Below are 26,639 nucleotides of genomic sequence, written 5' to 3' on the forward strand. Positions count from 1 at the left end.
GCGGGGTCTGGATTAACCCTGGAAGGGGACTAAGGGGAGCAAATACCCCTAAAATGTCCTACATGTACTTAGTCCCCCAAGGATCCTAGCAATTAGTAATTATGGGCTGTGAGGACCAGATTTATCTTTGATGAGGCCCCGCTTTTAATTCTGGGCTGAAATATAAATGGACACACTCGACTTCCAAACGAGCACACGCACATTTTTTGGCAACTGTTATATGCCCACTGATGACCAAATACAAAGGAGATGCTGGGAGAATTCAGATCTTTTGCTCAAAGGTCTTATCTCCTTGTGAGGAAACAAGATAAAAGTACAAAACAAACAAAAAACAAAACAAAACGGTGAAAACCTTTGTAACAAACAATTAGAAGTGAAACCATTCAATGTAGCTTAAATATAAACATTCCTTCTGGGATGGGATTTGCCAAGGAAATTCTCATGAAGGAGATGTGATTTAATTTTAAGAATACCTTTCCAGTAATAATTTGCTAGCTGCAATTAAGAAACAAACCATAAAGTTTTGTAAACCTTCTTTCAAATTGAAGGTTTTTCTTAAAAAAAAAGGAAGAGCCAAAATCCTTTAAATACTCCACTATGATTTAAAAATTAATTCTTTAGATTCGGTTATCGATGTTAAAACCTTAGTTCTGGGAGGGGTAAAGAGGGTGCTCGGCATTCGGGGACACGGGGCGTTCATGAGGACGCCAGCACTGTCCTAAAATCTGGCCACCGAGAACCACAATGTGCCTTTCCCGGTGCAGCCGCCTGGTCGCTGGCCGTCAGCTCGCACTGTGCACCTGCACAGGCCGGGGACAGCTCTGTGCTCATTAAAAAGGGGCATGGGTTGTTCAGGGAACCGAAAGCACTGGACCCCCTCCAAGGACAAGACACGCTGCGTCCTGTGAGCCAGGCTAACCACGGGCTCATGGAAATCTTGGCTCCACCAGGTGATGAATGTGGCCATAACCTACCTACAGGTCACCAAGAGGGGGCCCCTGTTGGCAAGAGGGGAGCTCCGCCCTCCTGCAGGTCAGGACCCCGAGTTGGAGGGGAGGGTGGGGAGCTGCGTCCAGACCAGATTGCGGGTGCCCGCAGACCAACCGCTCAGGTTCATTCAAGATGTTTTTGTGAACTTTTCCCCACATCATCACAATCTTCCACTTGTCAGAGTCCTAAATCATATTTTGGCTCTATATGATTTTTCGCCAGCTTGCTGACGTAATGTATCCTTTTAATTAACTTTAAACCAAAGAGGGGAAATCAATGTCGTTTGGTGTCAGTGACTCTGGCATGATGCGGAGGTCCACGGCCTATTACAAAACACTGACAGGGAACAACATGAAAAGGGACCAAATAAGCTCAGAAATTCAAATTCTTTCATGGAAATGTTTCTTTTTGGTGTATAACAACTATTTGCAAGTTTCTGGGAATAAAATCGATATGGTCCGTTTCAGATATTCAAATAAATACATAAAATGCGCACAATTGTTTACGTGTGGGTATAGGTATTTAACTTCTGAGTGCCCCTGGAATGCCTGCTCTTTACTATAGAACATTTGACACGACCATGTAACCAAAATACTAACTTCTCAGTTTCATAGGCATCGCTGAGGCAGAGCTGTATATCATTGCTAATCGTCAACTCTCACACTCGTACGATCAGTCTTAGAGAACACGGGACTGTCCGTAACCATGCCCATCAAAGTCCCACAACGCAGGGCACCTCGTGCACCTCCTTTTTGCATCTCGTCAGTGAGGGGTGCCTAGCCCCCCCGAGGTTCGCATAGTCCCATTCTCCTAGTCTGAACGATAAGTGAAGCATATCTTTTCAAATATTAATAAAATATTCTCTTTTAGTTGGATGATGATTTAAAAGAATTTTGTCAACTGTTCATTCGGAGTTTAACCTTGGTTGAGGAGGGGTAGAACAGTCTCAGATCTGTGCGATTATTCTCGGAAGATTCATAGAGAGTTGACTCCCTACAAGTTTGATTTTACTCGCAAAGCGGCCTAGAGTAGTTCTATCTCTGTGGATCCTTACAGTGATCAGAGCGGGGGGCCGTCAGAGACGGGACCGGCATCGGGCTCCAGGGGGCCCGATGAAGCTGTGCTTTCATTCCCCATGATGCCCGCTGTTCTCATACGCCCCTGAAGGGCTTCTGGCCACAGCTGCAAGACGCGCCCGGGCTCCCCCTGCCCCCCAGCAGGCAGCGCGGGAACAACCTGGACACCCGCATCTGCACCGACCGCCGGCGTTCCGCACGCCTGCTCCAGCCGCCGCTCTCTGCAGCTCCGCCTTCCCACTCGTTTGCCTCTTGCCGGTTCTGTTTCCTCGTCTCTGCCCGCCCCGTCTGTCTTTTTTCCTTTCTCTTTGTCTCTTTTCTCTCTATATAAGGAAACTTTATTTCAAACAGACATGTCGAAAATTCTTTTTGAACATCTAGAATATTTGACACACCGCGTAATCAAAATATACCTGATTCCCTCGCTTCGTAGGGATCACAGCAGCAGAGCGGTTATGTCGTGGCTAATCGTCAACTCGTGTTGGAAACAGATGTGCTGAAAATTCTCTTTGAACTCTACTATGTCCCATTTCATATACATGGGCAGATAAACTTATTTTTTCTCACTTTATTAGCAAACATCCAACCCATATTTTTGAGCTCTACTGTATGCTAGCCACTGTTCCCAACGCTCAGTTAAAGCAGAAAATAAAACAAAAATTGAAGGACTGGCGAATACGAACAGCCATTCTAAGAGTTTTCTTTAACTGAAAGGTTAAGTAGATCTACAATGTTGAGTTCATGAGAACATGAGCAAACAAAAATCTTTAAATATATGTTGCGTGCCAGGCTATGTCGATACAAAAAGAAATTTTAAAAATGGCTTGACATATTATAAAGTAGGGCCGGGCTCATGAGCGGCCTCTGTCTGCTCCTAAAGTTACGTTCCTAACAGGCTTCTGCTATTTCCACCAACTGCCTTTAAAGTACATCGACGTAAGCACACTTCATAACTATTGCAGAAAACGCACACACGGACATAGGGGGAAATAATGGACCATTATTTTCACAAATATAAACCATGTCAGAATATTGAAATGGAAACAAGTTCTGCACACAGGTACTTAGCCAGACTTAAGGTTGAGATTTAGTAGACTGAGTGACTAATGAACTTATTAGTCGGTACGTGTTGTCTAAATATTCAGAATATTTTGTACCAATTGGTAAAAACAAACCCACAGAAGTGGTCTTGGTTTATTCCTTCATGCGAGTTTATTCATCCACAGAGGCGAGCTTTGGAAGCGTGGGGCGACTTTTCCTTTGAAAGGCGAGGAGGAGGGGTTGCTATACTTCTATTTTTGCCAGACTTCAAGACAAACTTGACTGAGATGTCAAATCTCAATGACTGTGCCTGCCACTAAATATGCTGATATATGCACATTCCTGTGGCTGATGTCTGCTCACAATGAACAATGAGTCCTCTTCCTCCCAGAAAGAGAGACGGCTTTGTGTGCTCAAATGGCTGGGGCTGAACAGAAAGTAGAAACCTGATCAAATACTTGTAACTCTTAGAGAATGTAAATGGGCTCTTTTGTCTCGTCTGAAACTTTGCTAAATCCCAAATTATTAATTAGATTTTAGACATGGTAATATGCAATAATTATTTGATGTGTGAACAAAGTCCTTGAGAGAAGGACCAGTAGACTGCTTTAAAGAATTGGATTTTTGTTTTGATGCAGAAGCAAACGCACTTCTGACTTCTGGGACTGCTCATTCATGAATGTCCCCAAGTCACAATCAGCACTGAGCCCCTTTGGGTAAGTACACGCCTTTATATTTATTTATTAAATAAATTATTCAACTTACATTCCCTCACTATCGCTATTTGCCAGAGAGTGAACAATTGGGCTCAATCCTTAATTCTAGCTTAAATATGATTTAAAAAAAAGAAAGAAAGAAAAAAGAAAAGTTGTCATCATAGTAATAGAGTTTGTGAAACCTCTTTCATATTTCACAAAACTATTATTTCATCCCTCCAATAACCTTAATAAACACAACGTCCCTATATTATGCTGGATTCTGACGGTGGAGATATAATGTCAAATATAAGGTGATTTGTCAAAAAAGTAGAAAAGCGGAAGTCGGGAGGGCAGAGTCTGGTCGCTTGTCCGGACGGCCGGGCGAACCCGCAGCCCTGTGTTCTTGCCCAGGACTCCTGTTCTCCCCACTCACGACTGCCCCCTCCCGGTTCACTTCCTCAGGGCACACAGCTCCCTCCTCACCTCAGACCAGGGGCTCAGTGGGTCCCTATCAACCGCCCTGTTTACCAACACATGCTGACAACTCAAAGGCCAAATGTCACTGTTTCTTGAGGAACATCACCACCCTTTAGTCTGCTTGGGTTGGAATGAAGCATCCCATCTGTGAGCCGTAAGTTGCTGGGCCCATGGGTTTGTTTCAGCCGAAGGAACGCACTTGGGTGGCGTGTGGACTGTGTGGGGACCGTTCTCAACCAGCCATGCCGGAGAGCCGCAGGCACCGACAGGGTTCCACATGGAGAGCAATTTATTTATTCTCAAGAGAGAGACCAAGGGGAGACTTCAAAAACCAAACAACAACAAATCAAACTAAACCAGAAGCCAGCTTGTCTGAAAATGACTGAAGTTCGCGGCTGTATGAGTAACAGACGACATCTCCAACGACAACGGTATTTATCACTTTAGTTCTCAGGAGAACAAGGCACGAACCAAGGCATCCCCTTCAAGAAGCCTCCAGTGCACTGTGCCCACAGAGGCGACAGCTCGCGTGGAACCACACCGGCATCACGGTCGCCCTGGCTACGGCAGCTACCAATAAGCCAGGTGTCCTTTTGCATATTTCTCATCAGCACTATCTTTTAGAGACTCTTTTATCTAAGAATAAAAATGGAAATTGGGATTATATAGAAGCAGACACTGCAAGGCACACTTACCACACCGTAAGATACGGCAGGCATATCGGATTTGACAAAATATTAACAACACGAGCAAGTTACATCCCAAATCGGTTGAATAGGCAAACGAGCACCCACTGAACACCTTTTACGGGTTGAAGGCACTGGGAAATCCAAGCAGTAGAATCTGATAGCCTAAGACATAAGGCAAAGGCACATTCTTAAGGATTTACGATCTGGTTTGGGGTAGGAAATGAACACATCCATTAACACGCAGCCCAAAAGGCTAGGTGACCAGAACGTTGGCAAGTGAGTGGCAGGGGCAGCACTAGCTCCTGGCGGGAGAGGGGGCTCAGCCCCGCCACGGACAGCACGGTTCCTGGAGAAACGGCCACTCAGGGTCACTCTTCCACGGTCCACGTCCAGGGCCTCATCTGGGCTTTGCGCGCTAATGACCGTCCTCGGCCTCTTCACTTTTATTTAATAATAAGCACTAGGTTTCCTTTTTCCTTTTCTTTTTTAATCTTTTCTTTTTTAATCTTCTAATCCTTTCAGCTCACTCCTGGTGAGGAAGGTCCAAGTTCCTTGCCTGGACCGCATCTCGGCAGTCTAACATGGGCAGAGTTTGCTCTGTGATGTTGGAAGTCAGACGTAACATCGATTGTAAGCGTTGCATGTAGACATCACGAACCCCGCACACCCTGGAAAACCACCACCATCCGGGCAGAGCCCGGGCAGTATTCAGAAAGGAGGCCGCAGATTCCAGCCAAAAATTGCAGGCGGGGTGTGTAAAGAATGCGTGTCAGCGCACACACATCACTCCCCGAGCCAAAGTATACAGAAATGAAGCGCAATATCCAAACACCTATTTCCCCCGAGTAAGTTAGATCCGGCATAGCCATACTGCTTAAACTGCTGACATAATTTTCAGTTTTTGAAATTATCGTAAAACATGGAGGAGTCTTCGTGGCCGTAGGAACAGCCGCTTCGCTGCCGGTCGACACGTCAAATGCTGCCTGTTCCTGAATGAGGCGCATTTGTCTGTCCCACTCAGCCCGCCGCCCCCTCCTTTTTAGAACCAGAACAGTGACACTTGGGAGCCTGCACAGGAGGAAATCAAAGAGTCCCCGGCCGAGCGGCTCTCTGCGAGTGTGTGCTCCCCCACATTCCGCGGCCCCAGCCCCTCCTGCTTGGTCCTCGTTCCCGCCTCCCTGCGAGAGAAGCGGAAAGGGGGGGACCGCGCCCCTCCCCGGGCGCCCGGCACCTCCCCGGCAGCACCGCCAGGCGCGGCGACCCAGCCCTGGGACCCGGAGTGTTCAAGGGTCCTTCTCAGTTGCTTGAACTCGAGCGGCAGACACACAACTGTTTATTTTTTGAGCGGTATCAAACGGTCCGAATGAGACGGAACACACGGCGCCAGGAATGAGGGGAAACCCAGCGCGCGGAAGGCCGAGGCTCCCGGACTGGAATCCGGGCGGCCGACCCAGAAAGCGTCTCCAGGCGGGTCAGGGGCCACGTCGTGAGACGGGAGGGCCCCCCCGCACGGAACCGTCCGGGCGCAGCCATCGTTTCTGGCCTCAGCACCTCACGGGTGCTCTCGGTCTGAGGGCGACACACCTGTCTCCAGACATCAAGGTGCGTAACGCAGAACAAAGCGAATGGTCACCGCTCTTGGGACAAAGACCCATCCGAATCAGAATGTAGGGTCTGGGGCCTGCGAAGTCCCACCAAAGAGAGGGCGCGGGTCACGCCGACAGCCGGAAAGATGGGGCGGCCCCATTCAGCACCCCTGCCGTCTCCCTCGGCGGCGGCCGCGTCCCGCGCTGGGGCCGGAGACGCGCGTGAAGCGCAGGCGCTCAGGGCGGGCCTCGTCCCGGTCCCCGCCGCCCTGGCGTCGGCAGGTGCTCGCGCGGCGGTGTGTCCCCCTCCGCTGCCCTGAGCGGGGTGCCGGGGCCGAAGTCTGCAGGACGCAGGCGCTGTGCAGCGTGGTAATGTCACAGCCGTGCCCCGGGGTGAGGAGTCCGAAAGAGAATGTGGCGCGTGCGCGTGGGTGGGACGGGGACGTGGGGGGTTTGGGGGCCGTGGGCCCAGGAGGGCACCGGGGGCATAGGGGGCCGTGGGGGGCGTAGCAGGGCGTGGGGGGCTGAGGCTCCTGTACCCGCCAGGAGGAGGAGGGCGACTCGGGAGCCGCGGGGCGGGCAGGGAGGGACGAAGCAGTTGGGAGAGCTATTTTAGAGTCGGAATTGGCAGGAAGTCGCCAGTGATTGGCTGCCAGATTAATTATCCCAAAGAATAGCTCTGGCCTTGTCACTCAGCTACACAAAAACCTTCCGTAATTTCCCATTATCTGGAGAACAAAGTCATAATCTCGTCATGGGCAGACCCTTGTAAGTGTGACTCTCAGCCCCCTCTGTGACCTACCCGACCTGTTCTCCGCCGCAGCTCCGGGAATGCCTGTCCCCTCATCAAAAGTGGCCCCACCCACCCCCTAAAAAGTCATATGTGTTCTTTCCTAGGAGTTTTCTCACCTTATTTTCCCTGCCTGAATCCCCCCCCCCCCCAGTAATTCTCTGTTGAAATTCTACTTTTCCTTCAAGAATTGTTTCGAACACAACCTTCTTCGGCCTCGCCTTGCCTTGCCTGACACAGCCTCTCCCTCCTCTGAGGAAACATAGTATTTCATTTCAGCTCCTTACCACTTGTATCAAATCCCAGACCACACTGTAGTCACTTACAAATTTGTCTACAAGATTTCTGGGAGCAGAGGGCAGAGCTGACTCATTCCCAGAACCCGCAGCGCCTGATGGAATTATGGAAGGAGCGGATGAAAAAATAGTTACATAAACAACTTCCAGCCAGGAGGGGCTCGCAGCGAAATTCCTCCACCTATCGCTAGAGAACCAAAGCACGCGAAAGAAGAAACGAGACGGAGGCGGCTTCCGTCGGCTGCAGCGCTGGGCGCGCCACGCCCACCGGAGTCAGCGGGCGACACGGGCGTCTCCGCTCGCAGGCCGCGAGCCCCGGCGCCGCCTGCGGGCCCTGATCCGAGCACGGCCAGCGGGGTCTGACTTGAGCTGCAGACGACAAGTGGGGGGAGCGAGGGTTTCGTAAGCACGCTCGCACGGGGATCAGGAGAGGCGGCTGGCGACGGCCCCGCCGGCGGGCTGCGGGCAGCGGGCCGTCCAGCGCTGCGGCTCCCTCGGACCACGTCGCGCACAGGCTCGCGTCCCGCACGTGCTCCGGACAAGGACGCGGCCGCTCACCTGGGTCAGGTGGCGGCTCCGCCTCATCTCATAAACGTTCCCCAAGCCTTTACGGGGCATGGAAAGGGGTCGCGGGAGTGACAGGCGCCAGGACGTCAGGCAGGCATGAGCCGGAGCCTGGAAGTGGTGGGCGAAGTCCCTGACGACAGCATCTAGGGCAGGAGGTGACCTGGGGCGCACCCTGGCTGTCGTGGCCTGCATGGCAGCCTTGGACAGAAGCAGGAACAATGGGGAAGCACACCGAGCTCTCTGTGCCCACCCATGATGAGCCTGGTCCAGTCAGACACACAGTGTGTCCCCTCTGCAACAGGAGTCCCGCTCTCCTTTAAGGCGCTGTGTCATGGAAGGGTTCAAGGGCAACGTCCCTTCCCAAAAAGCTCGAGTCCTCCACCCAGGCGACCTCACCACGGTGGCCATGGTGAACACAAGCAACACGGTGTGCCCAACAGGCTGGGACCCCGACCGCGTCCCCTGCCATCGCCAGGCCCTCGGGGAGCTCACGTCTTGGCCATGACGGGTGTGAGTTGTGATGCACAGTTACAAGTATCACAAGGTCTGGCTGCGTGTGCGACGTCTCTGCTCGGCAGAGACGAGCTCAGGTGTGTGGACGGCAGGGCCAGGAGGCTGCAGCTGCGGAGCTGCAGAGGCCGCCTCGGCCAGCGGGACTCGGGGCTCGGGGCTCGGGAAGACCCAGCATCCGCCCCAGCAGCGCTGGGGGCTCCCCGCGCCACCCCTCGCCCGTCTCTCCCACTCGTGTTCAGAACCAGGCGGTCCGCTTTCCCACCGCGCGCTCCCGCCCCTCGACACTGAGACACAGAATCGCAACCGCATCCCCCGCCCGCCTCCCCCACCCCAAGAATACGGCACTTTGAGGCTTACTAAGGATTTTCGCGACGAGCAGATTTTTTGATAGTTTCATCCCATTATCCATTCTTCCTATTTTTAGACCCTGTAGAGATAGGGACAAAGCCTATCTGCAGTTAGCCAAGGACAGGAGGAAACGTGTTCATCGTGTCAAGGGCGTTTCACCCAAACACCGCGAAGGGCCTGTCGGGGCGCGTGCGACCGTGGGAAGGGCCCGAGGCGAGCTTCCGGTCAGAAGGAAGGACCGAGGAGAGGAGGGCCTTTCCTGGCTACTTGGCAAATCAGCGGATGGGCGAGAGGCCACGGTTTGGAAAGAGCGAATGAACCAAAGGACGTGCGCGCTGTGGGTGGCTGGGCGTTGAGAAGCCGGGGTGGGCGGGGCTCGGACCCCAGGGAGCTACTCACGGTGTCGCACCTCTGTCAGCCCACGCCTGCTCCGCTTCACGTTCTGCTCCGATCTCCAACACACAGTAACAACATGTTTACAAAAAACAAAGCTGATTAACCTCAGCACGTTATTTTCTGAAAACATCGTTTGATGTGAACATGAAGCTCTGGGGATCGGCCGCGGTCGAGGGCTGCAGGCCCTTTGCACGTGCTGTCCCTGCACTGCTGTCTTGCCTGCTGGGGACGGTCACAGCAGTCGCTTTAGGATGCACTCCCCAGGAGGGCCTGAAGCTCGGTGGCAATCATGCCTGGCCCGTTTCAGTGGGATCTGAAAGCAGGCAAAAAGTCTGACGTTCTGAATAAAGTTTTAGTTGAGCTTGATATAGGTGTATAAATTTGTTTAATGTAACTATTTGAGGGGAAAGTTAGGAATTGTGTGAGAAAGTGGAGGGCTGGCCACTTGTCCTCAAAGAGCCAATATGGGAAAAGGCCCGACTGGAGGTCACGTGGGCGCCGGAGCGCCTCTGGGATGGGAAGACGCCTTCACTGCCGGGGAGGTCTGAGGGGCAGGGTCTGTGACGTGGTTTTGCTCCTAACTCGAGACGAAATAAGTGAGAAATAGTATTTAGGTGTTTATATTTTTACTTTTAGAGATGCTGTGCATTCTCTGAGTCACGTTCACAGCCGATCTAATGTAGACGATGCAATGAGCTATTACTCATTGCGAAGCCATAATGAAGCCTGAATCGAATGGCTTATTAATCATCATATGTGATTTTATAAACACGTTTGGGCTCAACTCTTACTGGGTTATAGAGTTCAGAGCACATTTATCTCTGAAACGTACCTGTCTCTGTGAAAAAAGAGAGAAAAATCTCTACTTGCACGTAGAGATTCCCAGAGCAAAGAAGTGACTTATCCTATTATCTTCTTGTGTTTTTAACTGTTTTATGAGAAATCTTATAAAATTATTTTTAATACCACGGGATCTTTAATATTTTTGTTAATCATTCCATAAAAACGTTATAACCCTAGATTGTTGCATATTTAGATCGTAGAATGAAATAACACATATTTTAGAAAACTTTTTAAAAAGCGAACTCTTAAGTTTCCAAAACGGAATCACGCGCAGCTCCCCAGAGGCTGGCGGCACGCACAGCCGGGCACGTGACAGAACCAGCAGCCGCACGCGCCGAGCGTCGCTCGATAACGACCGTTCGGAGGGCCACATTTTTTCGCTACACCTGCCATGGTTGTGTCAACGTTGGAGGCCCTCTCTTTTCCCCCACATGTCCAAATTAACTCATTTTCAAGCATCGGCCAAGTTACACCTGTTGAAGAGCTGTCGGTGGCCACGGGCCCCGCAGGAACAGACGGCTCCCCCTTCCCCTGCCCCACCCACACACCAGGCCCTGATCGCGCATGCTCTGCACAGTGACCGCGGGCGACCGCAGACGAGCAGACGACGCTTCTCCTGGAGCCTCGATTGCCCGCGAGAGTTTTACATCTGTCCGTTGCTCTTTAACCTTTTCTACGTGTATGTTTTGCGTTCTCAGCTGGATGTCCGGTTCCCGAGGGCACGGGGCAGCGCTCGGCCCGCAGACGGTCCCCGGGACATGCTGAGTCCTCTTCACGCCTTTGCCGTCGGCCGGGCAGCACGGAATCCGGGCCCGGAGCATGACCAGGCCCACTCCCACTTACTAACGGATTCAAGTTGGGGGTTCATGTTCTCGGACTATGTCTTTAGCAACCTGAGCTCTTCGGCAGGCATGCCATTTCGTCTTTGTGTGATTACGCCGATAATAAAAGTACCCGCGACCTTCTGGATTCCCGCCAGCTCTCTGTGGATAGTCTGTGAGCGAGGCGTCCAGTGGGAGCGATCGTGAGCTGGGCAAGGCTTGTTCTTACCGTCATCGTCATGTTTCCTCCGGCCTGTGTCGTTACTTTCTCAACACAGCACAGTAAAGAGAATGAAGGTACTAGGCACCTAACGTGACTGAACTTGCCATCTTCCAAAAGCACGATTTTGCGAGTTGGTCCGTCATTACAGCATCCCCCTTTAAATCAGAATGAGAAATGGCCAAGGCGTATATACGCCTCACGCCCATCCTCCAATGTCCGTGGGTGTCCCCCGTCAGCCCCCTCTCCCCTGCACCCTCACCCGCATCTCAGCCCCTCTGGGAGCCCATGTGCGTGCACCTGGCCACCTGCCTCTCACTGCGCCTCCATTGCTTCCGGTGTGACAAGCACTTCCTGGTACTTGAAATTTCCACATTTGGCATTTTGAGTTCTTGAAAGAGCAGATCGTTTTAGTAAATAAAAGAGATCTCATTTCAGTTTCCCCTAAGGCACCTCCGCAGCGACATGACCCTCGAAGGCTTCTGGGGCTCAGGCTCCTGGGACCCGGTCTGCGTCTCGGGTGCGTGGACAGAGAGCTGCCCAGCCTGGCCGCGGCCTCGACCCCTCCTCCTCGTTTCCCTCCCCGCAATGGGCCTCGCGGTCTCCCCTGCTTCACGGGCGTAATTTGAGGACAGTGTCAACTCACTCTTCTGAGCTGGTGAAGAGCACGCACCATTGGTTATTGTGGGGAACACTCGGTGCTTGTTCGTACCCCCGAGATCTTGTTTGTCATTTGGGGTGCTTCGGGCCACCACAAGTGGAACATGGATTGGATCATAGATCTTAATTGCTAAAAAAGTATAAAGGATTTGAGCAGCTAAACTCTCTATTCACCTGTCAGGCCCTGGCTGTTGCTGCCATGTCAAGGCCGCTTCCTGAAGAGCAGCTGAGACCAAGGGCGGGGGCGGGGGGCCGGTTCCTTCCGCGCCGGGCCCAGCGACCCCGCCGCACGCACTCGTTTGCCTCCAGCGCGCAGGTGAGGCAGGCCCGCCGCCACCAGGCCGAGCCGTGAGAAGCAGAACGGCACAACGGCGCCGTCGCAGCACGTCCCGGGGACGGCTCGGCGACTGCGGCCGCATGGACGGGCGCTTGCCTGAAGTCAAGGAGAACGCAGCGCGACATCGGTAAAGCCAAGAGAAGAAGAACTTGGGAGAAACTTGGCTTTCAGTTCCGTGTTAGAGCTCCACACGCAGCCCAGTGATCGTTCTAGACGACCAAGAAGACTTGAGTTAGATGAATTCCTCGTGATTCAGCTGCCCTTAGCGGTGCCGCATTAGACCCGTCAATCAGAAGCAGCTCCGCCTCTGCATTCTCCGGGCAGTTGGCGCTAGCTCGCTTCCTGCTCTTCCCTCCAAAACGACCCCAAACAAGGCACAGGAGTGCTGCCCCTTGGCAGGGCGCTGCCAACAGCACGAAGCCCACCGCTGTGCAGCGACGGCTCCGCAGAGCAGGGCTCCCTGGGACGGCAGGGACAGAGTCCTCCGACACGAGGACTGGAAAGGGGAAATTGTGGAGCTCGGTCCCCTCGTTTGGAGCGAGGACACTGAGGCGTGCAGAGCTGAGGTGTCTTGTCCGGTCATGCCCACATAACAAGGAGAGCCGAGCTCAGATGAACACCCTTCGGCCCAGGACACTGTCCTGCGGGCACTGTCACTGTCTGCTGCTGCGGACGGAGAATCTCACTTAGATAAGAATGGACGGAAATGTACAATATTAGCTGAAAACCCCCTTGTAGACGTTGATGGGAAAGGGACGGTTCCCAGCATCGCCGGTCGTTTTTAATTCCCTGAGGAATCACTCGGGAACTCGTCGCGCGGGTACCATCTCAGCGAAACGCCCAGACCAGGCGGGGTGTCTGGCTCTGGGCGAGTCCCAGAAACTCAGCCAAGCAATTTGTTTCTGGCCCTGCCCTGTGCTCGCTGCAGACGCGGGAGCAGGAGCGAGCAGGGACGCCCAGGCAGGCTACGGAGTCGATGGAGTCACGTGGGCACGGTCCCCGTCGAGGAGTGGGAAGGAGGGCGCGGACACCGGGCCGCGGCGGGCGGGGGGCAGGAAGGGCGGGGATATCGCAACGAATGCATAAATATGTACGTGTACCCACTTTCCCAGTCGGCACCCCTAACACTCCAGTAATATCCTTGAAGCTAAAACTAATTATTCAGTCTGCACGTGTTGGCTTTTGAAGATGGAAAACACCAAATAGGAAATGTCATTGGCCACGCTCCCCCTGACAGACACTCTGTGTCTAACTCCTGGTTGGTCGATAGCCACGATTTGGAATATTTATCGCAGGCTGAGTATACTTTCTAACTTATCCAAAATGTTATACACATGAAACGTTAGGTATTAAAGATGAGGAGTCACCTGTAATCTCACAAACTTGGGGTGTCCCCTGTCACCCTGACCCCTTTGATCAGACACTGTTTTGATCGTTAACTTGAAAACGAGATGAACAGGTGGCTCGGGCCGTTTGTAAACAGGTGTGCTGACTTATCCCTGAGGACATGCCCAACGCTGCTTGGCTCGCACTGTGGGCGTGGGTCTCCGAGGGAAAAGGATTGTTTTTGAGCTAACGAGAACCCAGTAACATCATACTAATGGGGGAAAAAAACACACACACACACACACACACATGGGCCGTTTTTCTCCTCGGGACTTGGAAAGGAACCACAAAAGACCCCGGGAGGTTTTAACACAAGTCCAAGGGAAAATTCCAAGTCATGATTCAGCACCAAAAGTGCCACGTGAACTGAAGAACATGTAACAAATTGGCCTGAGGTTTCTTTCCTCTTATATACAAGTATCTCCTGTCAACCAGCACATTTTACTTTGTGAAATCTCAGACTTCCACTTGTAAGCAAAGGCATGCTGCTTTTGGAAGCCCGAGCTACTTAAATGGCCAGACTCTGAGAGGATATAAAATGCTAATTCCGATCTAACTTTTATAGGAATTAGCTGCAGAAGCCTTGATTCTGAAGAGCTAGTTATGTGTGGTCAGGTCTGACTCAATGGGAACGTGGCATCCCGGTGGTGTGAAAACATGGCCAGTTTCCAATTGGACTTCTCGCCTCTTTCTTCTGATATCCTTTTGGCCAATGGCGAGTCTGTGGATGACCAAGCCGCTGCCCCTTTTAGCTGCCTGCACCAGGGGAGGCTGCTGATGTCACAGACTGAAGTCAGAGGCCCGTGAGCAGGGCCCCGGGGGTCTGCCTGTCCTCTGGGGAGGCTGGCCCTCCGCCAGGAGTCTGGGCTTAGCCATGCTGTACTCAAGTGTTCCGTTGTTGATCTCTGGGATCAACAGCTTTGAAATTTTCAGAAATTGCAAAACAGACACCTGACATTTACCAACACTCCTTCCTCACAATAGCGTTTTGTTTACTGTTTCACGCATCCTTGAGTAAGCAGACTGGTTTCAACTGCCACTGTATGCCATAAGGGGACGGCTAACATGTCTGCATAAACACCGTGAGCGAGGGGCGGCTGGCAGCACCCACGAAAGCTGGAAATTTCAGCTCTGGAGTCGATAAGAAAGTGGTCACGCAAATCATCTATTTAATTAACTAGAGGATTATGACTACACAATGCCATGCAATTGAAAGCTGATTTTCAGAATGATCACTCCGATCCCTAAAGTATAACTCATCCAAGAGAGGGAGACCAGGGTTCACTCTGCCCTTATTAAGTCAGAAATGGTTTCATATGTTCCAAATGTGTATAAGAAAAAGTCAATCTAGAAGAACCTGTGACTACCCTTTATCAGAATAAATACATATTTAAAGATAAGTATATATTTATATATAATCTATTTTTATATAATATAGAACATGTGTATATTAAATGTGTGTAATATAGTATGCAAAATATTAACTATATTATATATTTCCATTTATAGATTTTATATAAATATATGGTGATTTAAAAAACATGTACAGTCTGACTCATCATGGGTCAAACATTATTGTCAGTTCTATCTCTATTGCCTCAGCACACAGTAGGTGCCCAATAAATGCATGCTGTATGAAGTGTCCACTTAATGTGCTAAGAATGGAAAGGAGCTGAGTTTAAGAAGCCAGGCCTTTAACTCTCATCACTGACTTCGATCTTTTTCTTCCAGGAGGAGATGGTGAGGGGGCGCCAGGGCTGTTGCTAAACTCTTCTAAAATGCAGACTCCAAACATGATTAATAAATTTGCAAGTAGGGTGCCAGGGAAGGAGAACAAAAGAGAGCTTCTCCCCAGCAGCCGAGAGCCCCTCGGGGAAGACACGCCCCTGACCTTGAGCCCTGAGCTTACTGTCTGCCCCAGACGCGGCGGTCCGGCGGAGCGTCATGATGGGCAGGGTTCATGTCATCATGTGACATTGGCCAGGGGGACACTGCAATCAGGCACAAAATTTTATTCCTCTGATAAGATTCTCCAAGCCCCAGAAAAAGCTAGTGGAGAAAGGAATTTCCCTTAAAAAAAAAAAAAAGCAAGAACAAAACCAGTAATTCTTGAAGATAAACTGCACAGCTTTATTCTGCCAACTGTCACTGTTCACTGCAAACTACAGGACACGAACCCAGAGGATACAGATAACGGTGACCTATCAAATGACCACTGAGGATCAGAAGCACAGCACACCCAGCTGTTCTACGTGCCCCCAGGGCAAGGGGTCCGCCTCGCGGAGGACGCCAGCCAGCCTGCCCGCGGAGGAGGGCGCCCTGACGCCTCCGCCACTGCCAGTCCTCCGCACGTGCCCCAGGACGGTTCCCTCCTCGCGGCCCCGCAGCCTTGGAACGACTGCCCCCTCTTTCCTGCCACTGGTGATGAGCCACACTTTCCTGACCAGACGACAAACAACTGGACGGGCGCCAGAAGACCACACGGCCGTGGCCTCCCATCCCTTTTTAATCAAGCTCCTAATTTAAAAAATGCCAGGCTGGCATGAGGGATGAAGGGAGGAAGCTTGGGATATTTCACAAAATAGCGTCCCCTGATCCTGGGGCTGTTGGAAATCTGTGATCTTACAGATGTTGATGAGTTTCCCTGGTGCAGAGATAGAATCAATTTGCTTGCGCCTGGCCCTCAAGATGTATTAAATTTATCCTGCAGGAAACTGGCTTCTGAACAGCTCTCGCCCAGATGCATTGGGCAGGTGGGAGTTCCGGGGAACCGGGGGGCCCACGAGCAGATGCGGCGTCGATTGCCGAGTGCCCCCAGCCCTGCAGACAGCTCCAGAGCAGACCTGGCTCGATGGCTCCCTGTGGGGTGCCCGGCACACTCGATTATTTCCACAGCCAGCCTGGCTAGCATTGTTCCGTGCCGACAAGCTCTGTGCTCTCAGCTTCTGCTCAGACAGCACAGGCGAGTGGAAAACGTGTACCAGGGAGGGGCGATCAGGAAAGACGAGAGCCCGTCTCTAAGGAACATCCGCCCCTTTCAGGGCAGCCTGATGCGGTAGCCCCTGGAATCAAGAGGTGATGCTGACTTGAAAGAAAACATCCTGTCGAGTGCCCTTAAAACGCACCAGGAGCCTAGGCTGCCACAATAGCATGAAGAGACGATTCAGACAGGGTTTGAGTTAGAAACCCTATAAGGAAAGTCTTTGTCAGTGTGCTAAAAAGAGCCCCCACCCCATAAATTCTTAATCCACAAGTTATCAGATTTAGAGACCTAAGCCTGACATTCAACACTTAAAAATATCTCAAGCAAATGTCCAGTAATCTCGAGGTAATTTTCTTTAAAACAATTCGAGTACACTACCTAAGCAATCAGACTTTAGTAAAAACAGTCAGAATGTGATATTGAGTCATAAAGTTCCTTTCCACTCTATTGATGAGTGCACAAACGTATCTGAATCAGGCTTATGTGGTGCACATATTAACCCGATGGCTCAAACACTATTAGCTCACACACATTCCACCTGGCATTTTAAAGCACACATATTCATGCACTCACAAGACCTTCATAAAGATATTAATTACAGTTAATATCCTTGCACTCCCATTAGCGCAAAAACATATCACAGCACAGAATTCTAAAGAAACAAGTTCAAGTGATCCCTTGAAAGAAAAATATTTATGCCCCTCTTCAAGCACAGCCAGTGGACGCCCCACTAACGAGCTTGGGCATCTGTGGCATGGAACAGACCTCACTGAGAGGGCCACTTCTGTACCTGCCACTCTTCCCGGAGAAACCAAGGGGGTCTCATTTTAGACTAATATTTTGGTATCTCATTGATCACCTGAAAATTTTGCTACAAAAAGCTGCTTTCCTTTCCAAAGTTGATCTCAACCTTAGAGCTAAACTAAAAAAAAAGAAAAAAGAAAAAAAATCCCTTGGAAATCTCATTTCCAGTCAGGTAGACATCACCGTATTTCTAACTCTGAGACCTTCCATTGTCTTTGAAGGCGCCCCTTCTCGGCTCAACAGTGCTGAGAACTAATGTGACAGATAGTGGCGTAAAGTAACTCTGTCAAGTGGAAACTAATGTGACATAATTTTGGCCCTTAAAAAACAGGCTGGGCTTCTACCTCTGAAAGGCAGCCAGGCACAAAGGAAGCGCTGCGGTGTGTGACAGCGAGTGAGCCCTCCCCTCCTCGGTGGACACGGCGAGGCTCGGAACAATGCTGATGTTTGGTCCAGAGAAAGTTATAACTCATCATAGAACCAGAAGGAGTTATTTTCATCTTAGGAAGCTTGGTTCGACTCTCAGATGAAACACAGCGATGGAAAACAAATAGAAATATTACTTTCCTCTCAGTGCAGTTCATGAATCTGTTGAGAACCTCTTGATATTTAACAGCATTTGGGTTAAAATAAAAAACAACTCAGTTGTCTTCACATTCCAGTTTACCAGCAAATTTTAAAATAAACTAAAATTGACTACCTATGTGAACACATACATGCACTGATATTGAAATAAAGAATTCACCTATTATATAAAAAAAAAAAATCTCAATGTGAGTGTTCAGAAACTTGAAGTATGAGGAGGAAAATTCTCAAAACCAAGTGTCCAAAGCTTCCTATGAAGGAGTCATATGTTTTCCAATATCTCCTATTGGAGGTTTTAGGCTCATTGAAGGCAGGTTTTCTTTTTGCTTTCTTTCTTTTTCTCACTTGCTTTTTTTTTTTTTTTTTGGTCTGTTTTGGAAAGGTATAGTGTTTTTTTAAACAGAAGAAATGACCCTCCAAAAAGTTGCATTTTCTGTCAAATACTCACTGTCATTGTCTAAAGCCAACAGCTCAAGTAAAGCAACTCTCTTAAAAAGCTTAAAAATGCAAGCAAAATAAAAACCCGAAGTGATCTAAAATATTCAGGAAACTGTAAATAGACAGTTGGAGGACAACAATTTCGGCTCAGGTTCGACCTTAAAAGCAGATGAAACAATCAGGTCAGTTAAAATGAAAACCTCGCCTTTTAAGGAAAGCGAGCATTATGAGAATGGGATGTTTATCAGTGGGGTCCCCGAGATGGGTTACATCGGCCAAACACTGAGACAGCCACACTGCAGAACTGGTCATAGAATTATATAAGAAATGTGTGTCACCGGCGACAATAGAAAATTAGGATTCCAGCAGACTTCACACTTATCTCTCAACTCAGAGGACTGATTTGGAAAAACAGTCTCCATTTTCCTGATGAGAGCTGCAAGGCCCTGCAGCCGAGCTGACATCTCCTGTCTGTGGGTCCTACACACCGACAGAAACTTCAGCTCAGTGTTCACAATATCTTGGAAGTTGCCAGTTAAATTAGCCAAAATCTTCTTCCAGCTAGGAAAAATATAGACCAGTCAAAACTAATTATGTCTGGGCTTTCATTAAAACAACATTTGCTAATTTTACTGGTCTGCATACACTGTTCCAGAAAATATTAATTAAACACATTGAATAATGGCTGCTGTAAATTTCTGAAAACAATAATCTCTAAACAGTTAATTTTCACTTTAGTCACACGCACAGGAAGATGGAGGGAGCCACTGCCCCAAACCAGCAGCAAAGGACAATTCTTTGTCACCCACCACACGGAGTTGAACTTTGCTCCACTTGGGAAGCGGGGCCCACGCTCTGCAGAGGGCCAGGAGCGCGGGACGCGTTTACCTGGAGCGCCGAGCGCAGAGGCACCTGCAGAATCGCCACGCACAGCCGTCCACGTGCGGCGCCGGCGCCCGCGGCCCGGGCTCGGCGGGACCCGCGCCCGGCAGCCACCCTGCCTTCCATCTCGGGGGCTCGCCCGGAAGACGCTCGGCCCTGCTCCACGACTACCAAACTCTTCTAATGCTCTTGAACGCCCACCATTTGTTCTCCATTCATCCAATCAACTTCCCGCCGCACACCGTCCCTCCGCCGGGCTCACACGCGGGGCCACTGCTCATCTGTATGCTAATTATTTTGCCACATGGACAAAAGTAATAATGCCTTCAGACAGGAAGCTAACAGGCCTGAAGTCGAGGATGGAAATTAATAAGTTGACACCACTAAATGGCAGGGAGCCGGGCGCGCGCGCCGCGGCCGCACCTCCCGCACCTCGGCTGACAGGCGGCCGCAGGGGCGGGGGCCCGGCCGGCCCTGCAGCCGCCGAGGCTCCCTGGGAGACCACGTCGCCGCGGCGGACGACATCGCCGCACACTGCTGACTTACCCTGTCTCGGGCTGCATCCTTCAAGCTCTACAAAACACATCCATCCTCCCAGATCCCAGCCTGGGCGGGAACCTCAGCGCCGAGCTCGATAGATCTCTCTCCAGGTGTCGCCGTGGCCGGAACCGGTGATTTCTAACCTTCCTGTGTGAGAAGCTGGCGGCACAGGCAGGCGAGATTGGGGATGCATGCTGTATGATTCTCACATTGTACCCACAGGCCCCTAAATCTCTAGAGCAGAATGTGTATCATGTGCAGTGCCGTATTTAATGTAATAGATGAGAACGGCAAACGCCAGAGGCAGGCTGTTGACAGCTGCCGGCCAGGCAGCAGACCTAAAAACACCCCCCCATCCCTGACGTTATGGTAGATTCGCGCCGTGGCCAGAGAAGCCTCACAAAGTCAGCTGAACCCACGGTGCTTTCCATGGTACTCCTGCTCAGCTTCAAAACAAAACAGAGACGGTTCCGGAAGCCGCCTCGCCACTGCTCAAAATGGAAGAACAGCCACACAAGAGTTAACGCGAGCTGACTCTTAAAATCTCTTTCGGGTTGCCAAGCCTGCTATGTTCCGTTTCAGTGTGAGCTCCTTGCATCGTTGTCTTTTAAAACAAAAGGCATAGAACTATTTCTCTCAGAAACTTAAAACATTATCAGCCTTTTAGTATTGCCTGAAGAAAAAACAATATATCAGGAAAAGTTTTATCTGAAAAGGCAAGACTAAATTAGATTTCAAAAATCCAAAAGGGAACATAGCTACGTGACTTTCATTAGCATTTTTCCAGTTAAAAAGAAGTGCTGATTTCATAAATGGCTTCCTGGGTCAAGCAGTAAATGCTCCTTTCCGGAGGTGACTGGCCCTGGCCCCCTCTGAACGCACACCTCTCACCACCCTCGCCACTGTGAAAGGCCACACGGAACCCTACGGGCTCCGTAGCACCTCCCACTCCCCGGCCAGGAGCCTCGGATGCTCAGACTCCTGCTTAGTGACAACTCGGGGCGCCCGCAGCAACAGCACGCCGCGGGACCGGCTCTGTGGGAGAAGGAGCCGCGGCTGGCTCGCCGGCACGCCACGCCATGCGGCCGTGAGGAGCGTTATAATTTGTCACCAAGGAAGAACTGAGGATGGGTAGTCAAGGAAACAGCTGTGCGTCAAAGTGCTCGAGAGGCCAGGTGAAACGATTCAAAGGGCTGGAGGTGGCACCCTCCAGAAAATCGTATGCAACCTTTAAATGACAGGAAAGAGGTACCTTGACGCAGAAGGGCTGGCCACCAGGCGAAATCCCGCTCCGCAGTCGCCCTCTGCACGCGGGGCTGCTGCTGGCCGTCACGGGGACACCGCCACACGTGTCGCTCGCTTGTCCCCACACGCCTCCACTCCGCTCGGCCCTGTGCTCCGGGGCGTCACCCCGCCAGCTCCCTGTGCACACAGGCAGCGCCCCGGGCAGAGGCAGCCCGTGACAAACAGCCGCGGGGTCCCCGCGGGACGCGGTGCCGACTGGCGTCCGCGGGGGCACAGCGCGGGAGTCCCAAGTCACCAAGAGCACCTGATTCGAGCCTTCAAAGGTGGTTCCTCTGAATCTCAAGCCTCTCGCCTTCCGTGCTGAGAGCAGACGCGCCGGGTGCGACGGAGGCGACGGTCCCCGCCCCCTCCTGCCGGGGAGTCTGCGGTCCGAGAGCCAGCAGCACCCCCAGGACCGCCGGTGCCACTCGGTCTCCTCGTGGCACAATACCCTTCCCCGGAACGAAAACATTTCCCTCCCCCTCCCGACGGCTCCCAAAATCACCACGTGGGGAGAAGGGATTTTCTTTAAAGAGATACATTTTTGGACATTTTTTCTCACAGAACAGCCCAATACAACAATGCTTATCAGTAGTGCCTCACGTAATAAATAGGCATTTATGCATTCTTTCTAGTTTTATGACACCTGGCTCACGTTTTCTCTGCCATCTCTGATTACTTCTACAGATACCCTGAGGACTCATTATGATGTCAAAGCTTAAAGCAGTTTCATTGTGAAAACAGGCATAGAAAAATCATTGTGTATGCTTGAACAATGCAGGTGTGAGAGAGACAGAGAGAGGAGAGAGGGAGGCGAAGAGAGACAAACAGAGCAGAGTTACAGAGAGAGGACCGGAGAGGGAGGGAGAGACGAGGAGAGGGGAAGGGGGGGGAGAAAAGGAGGGTGGGGGAGGGAGGGAGGGAGGGAGGGAGAGAGAGAGAGAGAGAAGACAGGACACAAAGCATACTCCCAACTGAAACCATGCTGCATTGAAACGTAGCCTACTGATGAAAAAATGTAAAGCTGCTGCCTTAAAATGATCTCATATCAGAAAGGTCACACAGTAGATGGCCACAGTGCTGCTCTGTGCCTTGCACGAGTTACCGTCATTACAGGCAATATTTCTCATTTGTAAACTATGCCAATTAAAAATATTTATTTGTTTGTATCAGCTGTACATGATACTTGGATGTGATTTACCCCCCTACCACTTCAAAATGAAATTTTTTTAAAAAAATTGCGTGTGTATGTATATTCTTTAAGTTCGTGGAACCCTTTCTCTTTGGCTTCATTTGGAATGGACATATATTCATGTCAGATTTATTATATTAATGTGTGGTGAAGAAACTGAACTTGGTGAAAATGTGTGAGTCATTTTCAAGTTCATCCTCTATTACTCCTTTCAAAGGAATGTTACCTATTTTTTTTCCAAAATAAACAACAAAAAAAATTGATGGAGGGCTTTTTTAGAAATGTAAAATAAGAAAATGCAGACTACTGTGGCAGTTAAATTACAATATGGGTCCTTTAATTACAAGACTTTGGCAAAACTAAAGACCTCTCTTCCCAAAGCTGCCACTCACTCGGTCCTGGACAGTGTCCTGGTGAGACTTTGCATCGAGATAGACTCGTGGCAAAGGACTAGATGCATTTGAAAACAGGTTATTGATCGGAAATCACAGCCAGGGCCTGAAAGGGACATGCAGCTGAGCCACCCTCCAGTGTCGGGGCAGGGTGCTCACCACTCGGAGCGTTTTGCTCGCTCCTATCATGCCACCGAGTGGGTTTCTTAACAGACAGTCTTTAAAAGGAAATAAAATTGTAAGTTGTTTGAAGTTTTAAAACATAGCTACCAAAATGCGTAGTAAGTAACCAAAGTATTTTAGATGATATGGTATGTGTTTTGAAAAACAAATCCTCTCCCTCAAATTAGATTGTCTTACAGGCAGAGTTGGAAATCTAGTTCACATGTGTGACTTTAAAAATATTAGTTAGGCAACAAAAAAATTTTTCAGAGAAGTAATTGCATTTTTATCATACATGCAAAAACAATTCTAAAAGAAAATCAACAAATAATCAGATTATTAGCGCCAAGCTTTTAATTTAAAGGCTAGTTTAACAAACATAAAAAACTTAAAAAAGCTTTGATGTTGCAAAATATTTTATTTATTTTTCCTAATTGATTGAAAGTTGGCATAGAAAACAGACATAAAACACCAGATAGTAAAATAATTGGGCATATTCAGTAGTAAGATATGAAATATAAACATATACAAGAGAGGAAAAAACAAATAATTTAGGTGGAAAACATTACAGGAACAGTTAAAGCAGTGCACTGAGGAGGCTTATTCTAAGAAAATAGTCCCAATTTGGAAAATCATACCATATCGCTCTTATTATCCCAAAGGAAATTGTGTGCTCCTGTTTCTTCAGGATTTTTTGTACACCATATATGCATTGTCGCAAATTACTGGGCCTTCATCCTTGATCTCAGCTTCCAACACAAATTTATGAAATTAACCTAAGTTTAGCTGGAGGACTCAAGTTTAACTCAAGAGAAGTTGAAATTTATGCTTCATGTATTCTTCCTGCCTTACTGGCTCATCTTGATTATCCTGGTTCATCTTTTCAAAAAGAAAATTTTATCAATAATTACATAAATTTCATTACACAAATATTTTCCCTTTGAAAAGCAGGACTACGTGGTGTTTACAGTTTCCTGCCCATACAATTGTACCTATGCCAGTAATTTTAATGAAATCATGTTGTATTTGGTAATTTGGGAAGTAGGATTAAAAATTTATATGCAAAATAAAGATCTCGAGATTGCATATCTTTTCTGCCACCATCTTCAAAACATCCAATTGTGACCATAAAAGCTGCTCCCACTTCTGCCTCGGCGAGGACAATCGTTAAGGTGATGAGAGTAGGCCATTTTCACATTGCCAGTAAACTAGTAGGAAGTCAGCCACTGCTGCACGTAATTGCTATCAGCAGCGGACAGCTCCCGGTGCTGAAAGGGAGAGCGAGAGAAGCCTTGCTCACAATAGCTCACTCAACCAGCCTTTGAAAAATCACAGCACAACTGAATGAGATGGCAAGTGCTCGGGCTGAATAGCACTGTCTACAGAACAATGGCAGCCAGCTCCAAATCCGACTATAATCACATTAATGAGATTAATCAGTGAATTAGCAGCAGTCAAATGTCAGGGAGGCAAGGAAGAATCCAACCAAGATTGGTAATTAACTTTTTTTTGGGGGGGGGAGGGGAGATCCACTGTGCTACCTCCTAGGCATCTCAGAAGTTGACGGTTTTGTTTCACAAATCTAAAGACTATATGCACTGATCAAAAGGCAACAACATAATTTTCTATATTGTAATACAGACCCAGGTGTCACATTACTGAAGCGTAAACTCTAGTCTTCTGAAAAAAGCGATGTCACTTTAAATAATCTTCATAAACTATGAGGCTTTTACTGTTTTGAACTTTCTAAGTGTGAAATTAATACTTAAAATGAAATTACTTTTCTAATATTCAGGCTAAAATATAAAAAATATGGCCGATTTAAAAAAGGGAGGATTATATAACAGCTGCTGATGCTTATGTGAAGTCAGTGATACTGTGGCGAGAGTTTTAAAAAGTGCCATCAAGTGAAAAACTATCATATAATTATATCGGCCATGGTCTCTTGTCTTTAATAAAGAAAATGCATTACTATAGTGCAACTCTAAGGAGAATGTTAACCAATTGCATTATTGCACTTCAGGTGATAGAATCATACACTTCCCTTTAGGTCAATTAGAAAAATAAACTCCCCTTTTTCTAGAATGTGTCACTAAATAATAGCATGTATAATATACAATCCACACTTTGGATTCAAACTTCTTGAAAAGTGAAAACTTATAGAAATGCAATGGAACTATTTCTCAAAAAGGAAAATTGTGCAAAAACTCTTTTTTTTAAAAAAAAAAAAACAGTTCTATAAGTTCATGAGATAAATGCATGAAAGACATTCATTTATTTACCATTTAGAAAGCTACATGACTTTTGTAAAGTTGAACAGTTAGAGGCTCCCTCGTGTCTGTAAGGATGGTGGCAGATACTTTTGTCTTGGAAGTTAATTTTGTTCAGTAAAAAACACAAACACAAACAAAAAAGCTCTTATTATAAAAATATTTTTCCTCTAATTAAATAAATAACTTAAAATCCTACATAGGCTACATAGTTTCAGTAGTATAAAAAATTGCCATGCAAAATTACTAATAAATTCAAAATCAGTGCTGTATATTTTGAGTAGCTAACCATCATATGAATATTTACATATATATTTATTGCTTTATTCTGATCTACCTTAAAGCTAAAAGTTGCAGTTTGAATTTTTAGTTTATTAATTAAGTTGCACTAAAAGACATATTTCTGTAAGAAATAAAATACTGTTTTATTATTATGAGCTTCAAACATTTAGGTTATAGTTAAAAATCCTAGTTGTTCAAATTAAACAATGTAAGTCAACTATTGTACTATTAGGCAAATAGAATATCATATCAAGGATAGCTAATGTTTTAACAGCCTTTATAAACATGGTGGGCTTTATCTGTAATGTAAAGTAATCCAGCAAAGTCTCTGGAAGTTTTTGTTTCAGCATCTGCATATCATCCAAGTACTGTCCATGCAGCGAGTTTCTTTTTATAAACAACATCACAGTTAAGGCATGCAACCTAATACCCATTTTGCTTTAAAAAGAGACTTCTGTGGATTACAAACGCCCTAGCCCAGGAACGTTTCAGCTAGCAGCCATGCTAGAAAGATAACTTGGAAAAGGAGCAAACAATAGGCATTGCAGCATAAACCCTTCAGCCACGGTGAGACAGACCCTGCTCGCTAAGTCCGCAGAATTAACCTAACGAATAGCACGTACCTCACAACATGACCACAACCGCCCAGAGGTGAGACGAGCTCAGTGTGGGTAACTGTGCTGGCTCAAAATACACACAAAGGAAGGAAAACCCTGCTGCACAGCCAGTCTGAGAGCACGATGGGAGCGTGCCCACCACGGACACGCAGAGAGCTCGCTTTTTGTCTTCAGTGAATATTGATATTGTAACCCACAGTCCAGGGAACGAAAAAGTAAAAGACACCCACCACCAACGAGTGAAAAATCAGGGGTGCTTCGGGAAGCCTGCAGGGGCAGCTCTCACTGTTTAGTGTGCAGGAGCTTAGGGAGAAAAAAATGTCGCCCGGGCAGGGATGACAAATGCAGTGCGATAGGCTCGCGGGCCTGAGGGATCCGTTCTCCTTCCACATACATCCCCCGATGCACGCACTCCCACTCGTCCTCTCGATACGCTTTTTTTTTCTACATTTTTTTTTTCACGAGCTCCAAATC

At 48.7% G+C, this 26,639-nt stretch overlaps 1 protein-coding gene across 9 annotated transcripts in view; it reads right to left on the bottom strand.

Moving 5' to 3' along the window:
* MYT1L (myelin transcription factor 1 like) overlaps positions 1 to 26,561 on the bottom strand; it is a 293,631-nt gene extending 267,070 nt beyond the window's left edge. For 4 of the 9 annotated variants that reach the window (XM_036224411.1, XM_036224413.1, XM_036224412.1 and 1 more), the window contains exon 1: positions 26,172 to 26,561. The gene's annotated coding sequence lies outside the window, so the exon portion shown is untranslated. Of the gene's footprint in view, positions 1 to 19,972; positions 20,348 to 21,218; positions 22,086 to 23,634 lie in introns of those variants that run through there. The other 5 variants (XM_036224409.1, XM_036224408.1, XM_016155825.2 and 2 more) reach the window with 5 other exon arrangements.
* Between the last annotated feature and the right edge of the window lie 78 nt (positions 26,562 to 26,639).

Source organism: Rousettus aegyptiacus, unplaced genomic scaffold, assembly GCF_014176215.1.
Source record: "Rousettus aegyptiacus isolate mRouAeg1 unplaced genomic scaffold, mRouAeg1.p scaffold_m13_p_7, whole genome shotgun sequence".
Lineage (NCBI taxonomy): Eukaryota > Metazoa > Chordata > Mammalia > Chiroptera > Pteropodidae > Rousettus > Rousettus aegyptiacus.